Raw genomic sequence first — 18,317 nt, forward strand, 5'->3', positions numbered from 1 at the left:
CTTCATTTTCTTTCTATGCAAAGAAAATTGTATGTTGCAAGTCACGCTACATTTATCTTCAGATACATTTTTGGCTGTAGTCCCCATGGCCCATTTTCTGTCAAAATGTTTACATGAGCCACAGATCTGTTGCAGAAACTAATGAAAATTGGAAAGCTGAGTGAAAGACATTTCAATGAGTAGAGAATGGCCTTTGACTCCCTAAGCAAATTCTATCACTTCTTAGAAACTGCCTACAACACACTGTAAATGTAATGAAAGTAATTAGGGTATAAAGGAAAGAGAAGTGTACTTGGAGTTAGCTGAAAGAACGGAACCAGCTAATGACTGGTGGAAATCTTGGATCTACAAGTCGTTATCTGTGTGATTTTGGATAAGTGGATAAATGAATGAATAAAGTATTTATTAAGCATTTACTATGTGCAAAGTATTGTGCTAAATGCTAAGAGAAAAGGAAGACAGTCCCTATACTCAAAGGACTGATCTTCTAATGGGAAAAACAACAATATGGTGGGAGAGGGATGATTATAAATCACATGGAAAAGTCTTATTAAAGATGTAAGGATCAGTTAAGGATTAATAGCAAAGTAGATGGTCATGACTCTTCTTTAATAAAATTTTCACTGATAAAGCCAAACTAATTTCCGATATAGAACCATTTAAACAGCGCCAAAGTCTTCAGTACGGAAAATCTCCTTTTGGGGTTCAATAGCCGTAAATTTATCTTCTATAGGAACATTTGTCATGCTACAGCTCCACAGGGGCTGTTGCCTGAGACAATGATGAAGACACTGGGATAGAACATTGTCATTCTCAAACATCTTGGGTTCAGGCGTTGGATTGTCTCCAGAGGGATGAGGGAAAATGGTGGTCAAGTCTTGATGCCCTGACCTGTCTGGCACTTATTGCCTTTTTGCTCTCCTTGAGATGCTTTGCTGCTTTAGATAGGCTGGCTCTCCCATTCCACATGTAACAGTTGGTGAAGAGAGATGGCCCCTTCTCCACAGTATCCACCTTGACAGATGATGGCTATGTGGACCGTGCTGGAAGCAAGACTGGTGGTCACTGGTGGCTCTCTCCAGGGTTCCCGCATGTATCTATTTATCGCCAAATCACTCAACTTCTCTAATCATCAATTTTCTCCTCTTCTGAGCAAAATAAAATTCTTAATAATCACTCTAGATACCTTTAAAAATGCTTTGTTAAGTGAATAGTAATATGATAACTGAAATTCATATCATGCCTTCCGATTATTCAACATTCTACATGAATACTCAAAGAATAATAGAGTATAAGGTGGAAGGAGAGAAGATTTAACCTAAGACCTTTATTTTATAGATGAGATAGATAAATATCAGACAGGGATCATGGCAGTGCAGGATGTATAATAGCCAGGAGATCTAGTTATATTATAGGAAGGGAACCCGAGTTGTATTTTGACTGAGACTATGTAATGTATGAGGGAAATGGAAAAGGAGTAGAAGAAGCCTGCTTCATAGAATAAGGTCTGTTATCCTTGGTGAGAGTGGAACACAGTTTAGCACAAGCTGCACCAAATCAATCCCAGGTCCAGCAAACAAGGAATAAGCCTTGGGAGTCCCTGAATGAAGAGCTGCAACAGCTGTTTCTAGAGCTCTCAGCACAAAGAAATAAAGGAGTCAGAAGGAGATTACAGGAGAATCTTGGCCAGCATTGAAACAAGACTTTGTTGCTTTGCCTATACTCGGATCTGGGTCACAATTTTAGGGTCACTAAATTAGTCCCAGGATGAGGAGGAGCATCAGAACTCACAGCCATAGTGGAGCACAGTGAATTCTCCTCAAAGTTATAGGGCAGAAAAGAGTCACATAGACCAAATCACTGGAAAAGAGTGCAAAATTCCTTTCCTCAGATTAAACCACTTTGGAAGATAAAAACTTACAAGTCTCTAGAAGTATCTCTGAAAACAGCAGCGCAAAACTCTAAAGTTTGAGTCAGTGCACCCTCTATCCTAGAGACAGAGCATTATTTTGAAAAGAAACTTTAAAAATTGAGAGGCTGAGAAAATGAGCAAACAACAAGAAAAAAAAATTCTGACCACAGAAAGTTACTATGGCATGAAGAAAGTTCAAAACACAGACTCAGGAGAAGGTAATAAAGTCAAAGTTCCTAGATCCAAAGTTTCAAAGGAAAATATGAATTGGTATGAAAGAACTCAAAAAGGATTTCAAATATCAAGTATGAGAGGTCAAGGAAAAATTGGAAAGAGAAATGAGAGTGATGCAAAAAAATTAAGAAAAATGAGTCACCAGTTTGGTAAAAGTGAAACACACAGAGAAAATACTGAAGAAAATGACACCTTAAAAACAGACTATGTCAAATAGTAAAAGAGGTACAAAAAGTCACTGAGTAGCAGAAAGCCTTAAAAAGGAGGTACAGAAGTTCATTGAATAAAATAATTCCTTAAAAATTAGAATCAATAGAAGCTATTGACTTTGTGAAAAATCAAAAAACAATAAAAAACCCCAAAAGGATAAAAAAAAATAGAAGATAATCCAGGAATGTAGATCCAGGAGAGATAACTTTTTTAAAAAAAATATTGAACTAACTTAAAACTATAATTAAAAAAAGCCTATTTGTTATCTTTCAAGAAATTATCAAGTAAATAGTCCTGATATTCAAGAACTTAAGGGTAAAAAGGAAATTGAAAAGTTTTTTTGATCATCCCCTAAAAGACATTCCAAAATGAAAACTCTCAGGAATAATCTTACCAAATTCCAGAGCTCCCAGATCAAGGAGAAAATACTATAGGCAATCAGATAGAAACAATTTAAATAGCTTGGAACCACAGTCAGGATAATATAAGATTTAGCAGTTTCTACATTAAAGCATTGGAGGGCCTAGAATACAATATTTTAGAGAGCAAAAAAATTTAAGAGTGCAAAAAGAGCTAGGATTACAACCAAGAATCACCTACTCAGCAAAGCTGAATATAATCCTTCAGGGGAAAGATGAATATTCAATGAAATAAAGAATTTTGATGAAACTTGATGAAAAGACTAGAACTAAATAGAAAATCTGACTTTCAAATATAAGACTCAAGAGAAGGAAAGGGAAATCATAAGTGATTTAATATGGTTAAAATGTTTACATTACTGTATGTAAAGTTGATATGTGTTATTTATTAGACCTACCTAATTATTAAGACTGTTTATATGCATTTATACACATATATGTTAGATAGATAGAGAAACACAGATATAAGTTGAATGTAAAAGTATATCTAAAAAAAAGAAAATTAAGGAGTAAGGGAAAGGGAGAGAGGTAGATTGAGAAATTATCTCACAGAAAAGAGATAAGAAAAAGGTTTACGGTAGAAGGGAAGAGAGGGAGAAGTAAGAGAGAATGAGTGAAACTTACTCTCATTGAAATTGGCTCAAAGAGGAAATAACATATACGTTCAATATGGTTTATAAATCTATCTTACCCTACAGGAATTAGAAGGGGAAGGGAATAAAAAAAGGGGGGGGGATTGATACAACAATTTGGAAGTGGAGGTAGTCAAAAGCAAAACACCTTTGAGGAGGGAAAGATGAAAGAGGATAGAATAAATGGGAGGGGAAATAGGATGGTGATAATTACAGTTAGCAAAAGTAATTGAAAAATTCAAAGCAAATTTTTCTAATAAATGCCTGCTTTTTCAGACATATAGAAAATTGAATCAGACGTATAAAAATAAAATCCCCCAATTTATAAGTCATCAAAAGATAGGAACAGTTTTCAGATGAAGTAACCAAAGTTATCTATAGCTGTATTGTAGGAGTGGGGAAATCAATGTTCTAACTTACTATGATTGTAGAAATGTATATTAAAACAATACTGAGGTACTACTTCATACCCATTAGACTACTGATGGAACAGAAAATTAAAATGACAAATGTTGGAAAGGATATAGGAAAAAAAATTAATGTATTGTTGATGGAATTGTGAACTGAATTAGGGCTGTGTAGGGCTATTTGGAATTATGCCTAATGGGCTACAAAACCTTTGATGTAGCTAAACTATTATTAGTTCTGTATCTCAAAAGAGATTAAAAAAAAACCTAAAGCCAAAAGAATCTATATGTACAAAATATTTATAGCAGCTCTTTCCTGGAGGCAAAGAATTGGAAATTGAGGGGATGCCCATTGATTGGGGAAGACTACAGAAATTGTGTTATGTTATTATGATGGAATACTGTTGCGCTATTAGAAACAATGAGCAGAATGCTCTTAGAAAAACCTGTAAGGACTTCCCTAAGCTGATGCAAAGTGAAATGTACTATATACAAGGTACCACAATATTTTAAGTTGATCAGCTATGAATTACTTACCTACTTTTAGCAATAAAATCATACAAGGCAACTTTGAAAGACTTGTGATGAAAAATGCCATCTAACCTCAGAGAAAGAATTGATAGTGTCTTAATACAGATTGCAGCAAACTTTTAATTTTTTTCTTGTTATTTTTTTGTTTTTTTTCTTTCATAACATGATCGATGTGAAAATATGTTTTGCATGACTATATATCTATATTTTCTATTGAATTGCTTGTTTTCTCAGTGGGAGCTGTGGAGGAAAGAAAGGAAAGAATTTATAACTCAAAATTTTAAAAAATTAATATTAAATTTTTTTTGCACGTAACATGATAAAATAAAATGATAACTACAAAAACAAAGAAACCCTTTCCTAATTTCCAAAAGATTTTGGTATCTTCTGAAAGTTTTTTAAAATGTTTTTTGGTCCATATAAATTGGAAATCATGATCACAAAAATCTATTAAAATATTATTGCTCAGTTTTGGATTAATTATGTGTCATCTCAGTATGATTGTAAACAGCAGTCTGGTCTATCCTTCAATTTATTCCTTGAGTTCTGCAGAATAACCTGTGGCTTCTCTTATAGAAATGCAGATTTGTGCTCTGTAAGCATATAAAAATTAGTGAACTTTTGAAGTATCATGTAAGCACCAGGTCAAATATTGGTAAGTATTTGGTAAATGATATATACATTATTAAGTAAGGGTGAGTTTCTCTCACAACTTCAATAAGTTTTCAAGTCTTAAAGGTCCAGAATAGACAGCGAGGCTTAAAACTGAGACCATTTCAATTGATGGGAATCATTCCACACTTTGAAGGAGATGTGAGCCTTTACTAACTTATTTGCATGTGAAAGAGCCAACCCAGATAATAAATTTGAGCCAATGTCATAGGTTGCCAGCCTATGTTTTTCACCAGTCACTCACTGGAATAGATTAAGAGAAAAAACATTCTATTCTAAAACATGTGATATTTTCAGCTCCAAACAGTTTGGTGATTATTGAGTGAATAAATTTCCAATGCCTAAAAATAGTCTAGTTTTCAGAGATTAAGATTTGAAAAATGTGCTAGATGGTCACTATATGAAAGACTGAGGTTTCCCCTGAGGTCTGTCAATCACTGTATTAAAAAGAGCTGTTCAGAGTGACTGGACTTCCCATCTCCTGCCAGAAAGGTGACATATCTCAAAATCCTGACAGAACAGGACTGAAGAACTGAAAAACCGGAGAGGATACCACCATCTCAAAACTAAGGGTCCACACAGTTTTTCAGAGAGTAAAATAGCACTTCAGACAAAAGCTGAAGTGAGACTTCAGTTCCATATGGTGGAAGAGAATCCCAGCCTTCTGGAGTGAGAAAAAACAAAGATACCTAGAGCATCAGAGTTTTTTTTGGGGGGGGTCTGAGACATCAATGTTTTATACATGTTAACTCCATTTCCTTGTATAATAAGTTTGCACCCACTTATTTCCCCATGATCTCAACAGATATTTGTGAGGAAAATGTTCTACTTATTTTGGATAATAATATTTTGTATCAACTAGCTTGTTTTAATTTAAGAAAATAACCAGAAAATTTTATGCAAACCCAGGTATATTGGTAGATAAAATAGATATATAATTCAAACGTTGAAAATAAATTCTACAACTCCATATGGGATTACGACCCAAGTTTAAGGAGCTTTGGTATATAGGAAAACATCCAAGCTGCTCAGCTTAGCACCGAATGCTCCCCTACATCTATCTTCGGCCAACCTTTCCAGACTTATTTCTGATTGCTTCCTTTTATGTTGTGTGACTTCCAGCTAAATTGGGCTGCAAGAGAGACATGATAGGATCGTACATTTAGAGGTGGAAAAAATTTCAGATGTCACCTAGTTGAATTCTTGTACTTTTAAAATGAGGAAACTGAGGACTAGAGGGATTAATCATCCTGAAAGTGAAACTTAAATCCAAGTGGACCAGCTCCAAATCTAAAGCACTTTCTGCTGCAGGATTCTGGCAAAAAACTCGGCATTCCCTCACCTCATATTCCTTCTTATATCTCTGTATCTTTGCATAGGCTACATTCCCAATCCTCCCACACCACCCCATGCTTGCAATGCTGTCCCTTCTATTCATATTTTAGTTCTTTAACTTCCTTCAAGTCTTGGTTCCTAATAAGTCTTTTTTGATGATTCTGTTATTTAATCTCTTCTTTTTAAAGGGGTGGGAGCAAAACCATCCCCATGCCATTTTCACCTTGACACCTTGACTAGGTGAAAACATATTTTAGTCACCAGGAGGCCTTTGACAAACTGCTAAAAGCTTTTGAGCCAGAAAGATGATGCACACGAACCATATTTATATAAAGTGATGAAACTTGACAATCTGGAAGGGATTAACTATATATCATCAAGCTAGCTGTGTAGGTATTGAGTTCTAGAAATTGGAATAAGCATGATTTTCTAACATATTCCTGAGGAGGAAGATCCTGAAGGGAGGTGGTAAGAGAGACTTTTGATTTGACCTTAGCCATGGCTCTTCTTTCCCAGTTCATTGACTGGAGGATGGCATTGGGAACTTCCAAGGGTCCAGAAGATGCTAGACCCCATATCTTCCCAAAAGTGTCCTCAGTCACACTGGGTCCCAGAGATGGACATTTGGGTTTCCAAAGATGGAAATGTGTGTGTACACACATGCACATTTATGCATATATGTGCATATGTACACATATGTATGTGTCTCTATATTTTGATATTCAGTCATGTCTGAATCTTCTTAATTCAGTTTAGTATTTTCTTGGCAGAGATGGATACAGACTTAACCTGCTTAAGAAAAACCTGAGTATCCCACAAATGGAAGGAAAACAATAATATTTCTACAAACTAAGATATGTGAATTGTCCCTTTACTACATGTCTAAGCTTGAATTCATTTTCTGTTGGATTCTGTATGTACTTTTGGGAGCGTATCAGGCATTAAAGTGGGTGTGTGTTTGGCACCAAATGTTCTTAACTTACAATGTTGTTGCATTGACCCTGATTAATGCCACTTAAATCTGCTTGAAAAGAATATTTTTAATTTATAACTTTGGAGGTAAATACATGGTGAGAGCTCAAGCTTAACATTAGGAACAATACCCAACCACCCCATTATCCACCAGTGGTCCCTGCATTTAGCTCCAGCCCATCTCTGGGGAACTGACTTCTCCGTGGGAAGAGGAGTTGCAATAAGGATCCCCAGAGTTTATATGAGCTATACTTCTCAAATTACCTTGAATTTATTTATGCAAATGTTGCATCCCCAAGGAGAGGATATTCTGCTTGGGGGAAGACACTAATTTAACTTTTGTGTTTGTATGTTGTATGTTAAGTACTGCTTATTGAACTGAATTTAATTGAATTGCACCTGGATTACTATATTGCTATCTAGATTCTACTTTGTGTCTTGATCCTTGGGGGGAAATGTGTGGTAATAGGAGCAATAATAGTAATCGTAATAATAATGAACACTTCTATAGCACCTATTATGTGCCAGATACTAGTCTAAGGATTCTACAATTATTATTGTACTTTTGGTAGTTAGGGATATATAGGGAATGTTTAATGAATTCGTGTTGATTAAGTGACTAATTCTGGTTGAAAGTACAACTGAAAGGAGGAAGGAGACCTATATCTTCTTGCCCAGTGGACTGTGCTGGGAATGATAAGGAAACCATGAGCCCAGCATAGCAGCGATGATCAGAAACTAAACATCCATCAGGGTTTACGGCGTGCCACGTAAAACCAATGTCCCATAAAGGGGAAAATGCGATGAAGAACGGGAGACAGAGATTCTGCGGCATCAGGGGCGTGAGCTGCCCCATGTGTTTGGGCCAATCCCATACATTTTCTTCATTTGTCCCCTCCACAAGTGTCCTCACAACATTTGTATTCTACATGCATGCCCATGGGCAAATGTCTTATGAGTGTAAATTATTTCCCATGACAACACGTGTTCTTATGGGAGCATGTACCCCGTGTTGGAGTGGATGCAGATTTGCTACTTCTCTGAGTATGGACTTTCATTGAATATTGTTGATTTGAATTGAGCATCTCAATTAATTTACTCATTTGAGTAAATTAATAATAATTATTAATAATAATTATTAATAAAATTAATAAATAATTATTTATTATTATTAATGAAATTGGGGCTTGTGCTGAGGAAGAAAGGCTTGGGAAAGGACCAGCTTGACTTCAATAGCTAAAGAGGAATAATAATACTGATCCAAGCTTGTGAAAAGTTGAGAAGAATACTTTCCTTTCCTTTCCCAGCCTTCCTCACCAGCAGGCTAGACATATGCAAGGGACTGATCACTGTTTACAAAGGCATAAACTAGCTTAGATAAAGGCCAAAGAAACCAGAGGTTAAGGTTGCTAGTAGCAAAAAGTAAAAAGGAATTAAAGTTTGCAAATGAACTTGCTTATCTGGAAAATGAGAAGATTAGACTTTTACTTCTGAAGTCATTTGTCATTAATTCTATAAGTCATTGGAAATGTGTGTGTACATACATGCACATTTATGCATACATGTGTATATGTACACACATGTATGTATCTCTATATTTTGATGTTCAGTCATGTCTGATTCTTCTTAATTCAGTTTAGCATTTTCTTGGCAGAGATACAGAAGTGGTTTGCCATTTCTTTTTCCAGCTATTTTTGCAAATGAGGAAACTGAGGAAAATGGAGGGGGGGGAATCTGATGCATAATTTGAACTTGGGAAGATGAATCTTCCTGATTCTAGGCTGATTACTATATCCAGGACACTACAAAGATATCCTATGCACACACACACATATGTATATATATGAGTGTGTGTATATGTATGTGTGTGTGTGTGTGTGTGTGTGTGTGCGTGTACTGATTCATTCTGAGGAAGGTGACTGTACCTCTTTGGCACAGACTGGACTATAGCAGCAGCATTAAGGCTGCTAACTGGACTTGTGGAGAACATGCTAAATCAAGCATGGACAGGGACTCAGGAAACCTGGCTGCTAATTCATATCTTTACTTAGATGGGAGACTAGACAAGTCACTTAGATGGGACTTGGTTCAAATGAGGATCTTGAACTCAGTTACCTCTAAGGCTCCATACACTTCAAAATGTCCGATTCTCTGAGCATGGAGAAGGAAGGAAGATGGATTGGCTGACTGAGAAATTGGTTCAAATAAATAAACAAGTGAATAAAAGAGGCCTTGGATGAAGTTTGCTGGCAGGAGAAAAAACAATAGGAATAGAGAAGCTGATGTCCAACTTAGCTTCTGCCACATCCCACCTGTGTGACCTCTCACAATTCAAGGGTTTCCTTTGAGCCTGTCCACCTGTGCAATGAGGACTGTAGCTATTTGAGCTTCAAGGTATCTTGTATCTCTAAATCTAGGAGGAATAAATCTTGTTTTGAGTGTCTTTGAGAAGGAAAGGGACTCTTCTGTATCCTTGGGGATACAAAGGAAAAGGAAAAGGAAAAATAATTCTTCCCCTCAGGAAGTTTATGTTGTTTTGGAGGGAATGAAAAGCATTTATCCATTGTCCACTCCATTCTAGGCACCTGCTCTACAAATATTATCCCATTTAAGTCTCACAGTCCCTAATTTTGAACTCTGATCTTCCGCACTGGTTAATGACTTGATTTTGATCTCTTCCAGCTCCTTATTATCCAAAGGAGGTCAGACTGACCTGAGGATCAGAACCAAAAATGCAAGAAATAAAACAGCATTTTTTTTAAGCTGGACATATCGGAAATTCCCTGTGCTATTCTCACACTGAACCCAGAACTTCCCCTGTTATAGCAGATAACCAACTCAGCCTGATTTATGTCAATTCCCAGCTCTAATAAAAAAATAATAAAAATAAATAATAAAATAAATCCCAGTCCAAAGATGAGCTGCTAAGACTTCTGTCTGATTACGTGCCCTTTGGGTTTTGCCTGTTGTTTATGCCCAACCCGAATTCAGTTCTAATTGCCCTCCATGTATAAACATCTGCCTACTTAAAAGGAATAAACCCACGGATACTGGTTTTCTTAGACTGAGCTCTGGAAAAAAGGTTGCACCATCTAGCTGCTCTTGTGAGTGCTTACAACACTTGGGAGCAGCATGACACTGGAAAACAAAGATCCTCAATTTGGCTTCAAGTAACCTGAGCTGTCCAGCCTCCCACTTTTTACCTATGGCAAATCCCTGCACCTCATGGGCCTTAACTCTCTTTTCTGTAAAATGAGAGTTTAGAACAAGGCAGGTTCAGAGATCCCCTCTTAACTGTAAGTTTCTGGTTATGTGGTCTTAAGTACAAAATGATTTGAACTAGGAGAGAACACACAAATTGAGGGGATCGAGTAAGGCTTAGAACAAAATTTGATATGAGTTGGGTCCATGGATTGTAATATAATAATAGCCAACTTTTATATGAAGGGCTTACAAAGAATTTCTCTGTATGCTAACCTTCATTTTAGAGATGACAGAGAGGAGCAAGTTTGCCTGGGACCATGACCCAGCTGCTAAGGGCAGAATTCAAATTCACATCTTCCTAGATTCTATACCAACTTTCCGAGCATTTTGCTAACTTTTGACAAGAAACCCAGAAATCAGTGGGGCAAATCTAGGATTCTAACTCAGGTTCCTTCTGGAGAGGCACAGAACAAACCTTACCCATTTTTTACATTTCAAATATTCAGAGACAATACTCTTCCCCCCAAATCAAGGAACTGGATGGAACAGCCCTTTTATATAGAACAGTCTTCCATATATTCTCAAGCATAAACATATATATGTATGTGTGTGTGTGTGTGTGTGTATAAATAAATGTATATATAAATATATATGTATGTGTGTGGATATATATACATATGTAAATATGTAATATATACATATATATACACATACATCCATATATATATATATACACACACGTATACCTATATATGCCCACATAAACATTCACACACACACACACACAGTGTCATGGGGCCCATAAGCAGTGGTGAGGTCCAGTGTACCAGTTACTGAAGGAAAGTGGTGACTTTCCCTTCTCCCATACGGCCTTTCATCCATAGACCTCTGAGCTCTTTCCCATAAAGCAAGTGATAATGGGAATTAAGAGGAGTTGTGCAGAGGACTGTTTATAATTGGAAGTTTCTAATGAAAATGATAGAGATATGAACAAAATGCCCTCTGGGCAGTAAATCGGTGCTTCCCCGGGTTTTGGCCTGGGGAGGCCACTCAGACCACACAAACAATCAGCCCACTTGGGTTTATTTTCTGCTTCTGTTATTCCCCTGACTGCTTGTTTCTGGGAGGCTTTTAGGGGATTGCCTAGCAACCAGCTTGTTCAATTAGAGGTATTTAATTGTCTTATTGTTTCCACACAAAGGAGGCTATTCAGGTTGGGCCTAGCTAGGCTGAGAACAAAGCCAGGCTGCACCTAGATCCCTTTCAGAAAGATAGAATTATATTTTGTGTTATTTATTTTTTTCTTGAGAATGGGGAAGAAGGAAAACTAATTTTTAGGAATCCCAAAATGTAATCACTTAAAAATACGATTGACATTTTCAGACAAGGGCTACTTGACAAGATAGAATTAACATTTCATCCTAGAAACAATGGGGCGATTTATCCTAAAGGGAGTTTCTAATGAGACTCCATCTGTAAGTCTGCTTTATTTGGGATACAAACAAAGAAACTCAGAATCTTTAAGTGATAAACTCATGCAAACTATGAATAAGAGAATCACAAATTCAGAGGATTGAACTGACATAAGACACTTTACAAATGACTTCATTAAGCAAACCCCTTTACAAAAGTCCCTGACAATGTCATCTTCCAGCTTCCAAGTCCATTGTGATGGGATTACCCTTGTTCCAGAGAGGCTCCATTCCTTCCATTAAGCTGTCTTCTCATTCTACCTTGTACCCATTGACTTGGTTGATCATGTCACAGACCTGGAATTGTAATGAATGATAGAGGAGTGTCTTGTCCACCGCCTTATTTTATAAATGAGGAAACTGAGGTGTTAGGAAGAGAATTGACTTGCACAGTCATACAGATAATCAGTGGCTGAGCTGGGATTTAAACACAGGCACCTTCTGGAACTACCCAGAAGTCTCATGCTCTGTCTAAAACTCTAGCCAGAATTCTTTTCCTCCTTCAATGGATCTTCCTACCCTTTGATTCTTCTTAGGTTCTTCAGGATGAGGACCCAATTTTAAGATGTGCATCATTTAAAATTTGGTACCCAGATGAAAACAACGCTCTTTTCTTCCCTCTTTGCAGGAGTGAAGGACTGTGGGTGTGGACTATTGAATATATTCTCAAACATGACAGAATTGGCTGGTTAATTTGGCAAGTTACAATTTTCTATTTTTCAAAAATCTCTGTTAAAAGAGGTGGCGCTTTGAATAGGGATGAGGGAAGCATATATTTAGAAATAAAGGGGATATAATAAAGAAAGATATACACATATATGCATGCATTGTATATGTACATCTAGATTACATATATATATAGAGAGAGAGAGAGACAAAGACAGAGACAGACACACACAGAGACAGACAATGACAGATCGAAAGAGCCTAGAACTGAATTCAGTCCCATTCTTTCTTTCATTTCTCACTCTAGCATACTCTAGAACAGGGACCAACTAGTGTTTTATGTGCATATGTCTGTCGTATTTTAATGGCAGAAACATAAACAGAGCCCTTTCTAGGTCACAGAAAAATCTTCTCCTTTACTTCAAAGAATTCTTTATCTTATTTTTGGTATTGCCCCTGAAAATATGTGATGTAGGAAACTCCTGAAGAGAAAAATTCTCTCTATCAATGCAGATTGGCTATTCTGCCATTAACAGTCTTCTTAGGGCACTGAGCAGGAGGTGTAATGTTGGAGAAACTGAGGCAAGATAAAAATCAGAGAGGGTTTTTAACATTTTAATAATGGAGAAGCCAAACAGGATCCATGTCTGACTCCCAGCCGGCTGAATCAGACTCTTGTCTCAAAGCATTCAGAGATTAGTAAGGGACTCTAGATACTTTTACAGGGCTCCAGCAATCAGGGAAACAAAGGCAAGGTAGATCAGAGCACTGGGCGGATGGAAGTTCCAGGAACAGACCATAAATTCAGTTTCAACAGGTTGGGAGTAAGGAAGGAAGGATCATAAATTCGGATAAGTTGGGAGGGAAGAAACGTGGAGACGGAGTCTCAGACAGAAGACAGAGGGTCCCATCTAAGCATTTGAGATAGGCCATCTGGAGTTTTATGACTCTTTGGAATGCGAGAGTAGCCAGAGCTCCCAGCCCTGATTATCTCAGTCCTAATGGCCAGGAAGGGGGGATTGCCACCAGGGAAACTGAGGCACAACAGGTGATTTGTCCAGGTAGTAGTTTTCTGGGTTGGTAATTAAACCTAGGGCTTTCCTATCTAGAAACTGGATCTCTATCCATTCTGTCACACTGCTTCTTACTCTATAAATACTAACATAAGCAGTAATGATAATATCAATAATTATAATAATATTAAATATTATTATTATTCACCTAATCCCTTTAACCTTTAGTTTATTCCTGGGTAAAATGGATTGAACTACAGATCTTGGATGCCTTCCCACTTGTCTTCCCCAGTGTTGTGAGGACGGGCACAAAAGAAATCTGTCCCACTGGTTTAAATTTCCTTTTCCAAATTGTCACTGAAATCTCCCAGGCTTTCAAAAGCTCCTAGGCTCATGCATAAAAATTGAATTATGTCTTTGCACAGTTTGTGTGGCGGTCTTTCAGTTAGGCCCATAAGACATCTTAAGTCACATAGAGGCCAAGGAATAGGAAGGTAGATTTGGACTGGGGAATGGCAAAGAGCCCTGAGCCCCCTGCACTCCGTGAATGCGTGTTTACCGAGCAGAATCGAATCCTGAGTGTCCAGATGTTTTAAAAATATATCAGGGGACTATGTGGGCCTTATCATTTCTCCCTATACCTCCCCCCCCCTCTGTCTCTGTTTCTGTCTTTCTCTGGTTCTCTCTGTTTCTGTCACTCCTCTGTCTCTCTCTGTTATATATGTATAGATGTGTGTGTGTGTGTGTGTGTGTGTGTGTATACACACACATATATACACATACACACATGCACAGAGCATGCTAGGAAATCCTATACACACATGCATACCTATATATGTATATACACAGTACTATAGGGAACTCTATATATGCAAATGTATGTATTGTGAATGTATATGTGCACAACACTCTAGAAACCTATGAGGAAGACTTTCTGACTCAAGGAAATTACCTTTTAAAGAGGCTAGAAATGGGTCAGAGAGACCATTCTGCAGAAAGTTAACTTAGAGCCATTTTGGTGGGAGGTGGGGGAAGAGGAGAAAAGCCAGAACCAGTCCAGGTTTGGAGAAGCTCTTGCTAACAGGAACTTGAGTACTTAAGGGAACACATCAGCATTTAAAGTGAGTTCTTACTAATGGGAGTATCCAGAGCAGGGTGGCACAGACATTTGCTAATTGCTCAAAAATGATTTTTTTCCTCTCTTCAACCCTCTTTTTCTTCCTTCCTTCCTTCTTTCCTTCCTTCCTTCTTTCCTTCCTTCCTTCCTTCCTTCCTTCCTTCCTTCCTTCCTTCCTTCCTTCCTTCCTTCCTTCCTTCCTTCCTTCTATTTTTCCTTCCTTCCTTCTATTCTTTCTTCCTTCCTTCCTTCTATTCTTCCTTCCTTCCTTCCTTCCTTCTATTCTTCCTTCCTTCTATTCTTCCTTCCTTCCTTCCTTTTATTCTTCCTTCCTTCCTTCCTTCCTTCCTTCCTTCCTTCCTTCCTTCCTTCCTTCCTTCCTTCCTTCCTTCCTTCTTCCTTCCTTCCAGATCACAAAGACATTTATGAAGCACCTATGGTATGCAAGACACTGTGCTAAATGCTGGCGATACAAAAAAAGGCTTAAGAAAATCCCTAACTTCCAGGAGCTTTCAAGGCAGCACACAAAAAGAAACAGAAAGGGGGTAGCAAGGGTAGCCTTTGAAGGGTATGATAAAGTCCTGTAACCAGAGTCAGAGATAACCTGAAGAGGTATGATTTTCCAATCTGTTTTTATCTTTCTAAAAGATGAATTTCTAAAATCGTGAAGTCAGGGAAAGCAGTCAGATGGGAAATTATGAGTTGTATGCCCTGGATGCCATCCTTGACTGGTAGAAGGTCTTTTGTCTATTCACTTATTCACTCTTATTTTTTTCCAAAGAGAAATAAGCATACTCTTCAGAGCAAAAGCATTAGGCACAAGGAAAAAATATCACAGTTTGGGGGCCAGATGCACATAGTAAGCATCTAATAAGTGCATTATCCTCCTTTCTGCCTCATCTGAGATACCAAGAGCAGTTCCCCCAAATACTTATGCAGACACAGCCATTAAGAATTCTTTTCCAGCCTAGGTTTTGAATGTCATAAGGAATAGTGTTGAAAAATTGGCTCCAAACTTTACATTCATGTGGAGGTTCATTAGCGCTCCCCACACACTTTCTCTCATCAATCTATTATTTAAATAAGTGCCAAATTAACATTGCTATGGGTCAGATCTGACCAGTCACAGTGCAGCTCTGATGTTCCACTGGCTCCCTACTGCCTCTGGATTAAAGTGAAAACTCCTCAGGGTGGAACATAAGCAATTCCCAAATGACTCCAACTCTCCTTTTCTTTACCTCTGGTCCCCTCTATACCATCTATCTGAAACCAAAATCATATTTGCATCATTTCTTCTGCCTCTGAGCAGTTACACAGTCTCCTAGATTAAGCATTAACTCCTTCCTTACCTCTGACTCCAGAAAAGTTCTCTCCCTTCAGAGTCGCGCTTTAAGTGAAGCCTTCTCCCTGAATCTTCCCTAACCTCCTCCATCTCTTAACTTGATGTTTGCTCCTTCCTCCGATAATCTGGCATTTACTTACCTAAGTAAATGTTGTTTCCAGCTAGGAGAATGTAAGCTCCTGGAAGGCAAGGGATATTCCGTGTTTATCTTCACATTCTCAGTGCAGACCATAATGCTGGAAGATAACGGACACTCCATCAGTGGTTGTCAATTGAATTAAGGAAATAAAATCCCCTCTTCATTTTTGAATTGCTCCATATCCTTTCACTTCTAACTACAATCTCCTTCCATATGCCTCCCTGCAGTTTTGATCTCCTTGATTCATATTATCTGCCCTTTAAGTCTCAGAGAGCAGTGTGGTTTCCAAGTCTATGATGTGATCATAATTTGATTTGTAGAATAATTGCATGTGTCTGCGTCTCGTCCCTAGACGGACTTTAAGGATCATGACGTCAGAGACCGAGTCTTACCTGAACTCGTACCTTCTCCAGACATGAACACGATGCTTTATACAGAGCAGTTAGACAATCCATAAACTGTATAAATGAATTATTACTGCAATTCAACGGAGGGGAAATTAGTACTGGAGAGATTCAACATGCTTAAAAATTGAATTCCAAAAGCACAAAGAGAAACCATTCTAATGAGAAGGGAAAGGGAAGGTTGTCTGAAGAAGCAAATGAAAACGTACAGGGAATCCACCGACTTAGAATTTAAAAAGACAGAGAGAGAAAATGATACCAGGGGCACTTTTGCATGCAAAAGTGGAGTCCAGTTCAATAAAATCATTTTCAAGAGGGCCGATGATCAAAACGAGCTCAGTCAGATAAAACCTGAAAATAGAAGATGAGTTTATAAAAGCTTTTTTTGTGGGGGGAAAGATGATCAAAGAAGGGACAGGTTCATTGCTTGGGATGGAGAGTATAATGACAAATGAAGACAGAGGAAAGGCAAATCTACGTGGTTTTTCTTCCTTCACCCCCCCTCCCTCCCAATTGTTTTCTCTGCTGAGAAGAATGACCTCTAAGACTGGAAAGGACGGGACAGATATAACAAATAGAGAGCTGATAACCAATATGAGTTTGGGGATAGTGAAAGATCACCCAGCTGCCTTTGAAGACTTCAAATCATCAAGTGGTAAGGAAAGAATTGCCAACTGGGATTGCTGAGCTGTTCTCACTGATCTTTGAAATCTGAGAGAACAAAGAGGTACAGGAAGACCAGAGAATGACAAGTACCTGGATTTTCAGGAAAGGGGAGAGAGAGGAGTCGGCAATTAATAGCTGATGATTTTGATAGTGATTCCTGTCAAAATTCTGGCCAGGGCTTGATTTTTGATGATTTCAACCCTACATTCAACCGCAATCTAATTTTCTCATTTGGGTTTTTAAATCATTAGAGCTTCAAGAATCAGGGATAGTAATACAGGTAGTACTTACCTTAAGAGGTATCATGAAGAATTCCCTTTATATTAACTTTAAAGATCTATAAAGTGACATTGTCTTTTATTTTTTTTTAAAAGCACTCTATAAAAGTGAGACATAATTATAAACCTGTTGTATGAGTCCTGTGAATTAAAGAGAACAGAACTTAACCTTTTCTTTAATCCCTAAAATTATAATATCTTCTTATATAAAAATCTTTTACAATTTGTAGAAATGTGCATTTTTACTGTAGGTGCATAAACTACCCAATTTTCAAGCACCATATGTTGAAAATGTATATTTTTTCATTATAGAGAATGGTAATTGTGAATGTGGCCACTCTTGACAGGTATCTCTTGACAGGATTAACAAAACCAAGGCCCTGGGTTTATTGAATCCCTGAAAGTTTGGGGTTGATGAAAAATTATGGCTGATGGGATAACTGCAGGTGGCGCTAGATTGGTTTTGTAATTAAAGGGAGCCAAAATATGGCTTCCTCAGCATATATTTATGCCCTCTGAAATACTGAATATTTTTTAAATAATGAAGTGCAAGGCAGGAACAAAAATGGATGCTAAGTGGATATGTGTGTATGTCTATACACATTTATACATACATATAAATATTCTCACATATATACATACATAGATACACACATATATTTGAGTAAAATGGCATAATCGTGTTAGCACAC

Source organism: Antechinus flavipes, chromosome 2, assembly GCF_016432865.1.
Source record: "Antechinus flavipes isolate AdamAnt ecotype Samford, QLD, Australia chromosome 2, AdamAnt_v2, whole genome shotgun sequence".
In the NCBI taxonomy this organism is placed as follows: domain Eukaryota; kingdom Metazoa; phylum Chordata; class Mammalia; order Dasyuromorphia; family Dasyuridae; genus Antechinus; species Antechinus flavipes.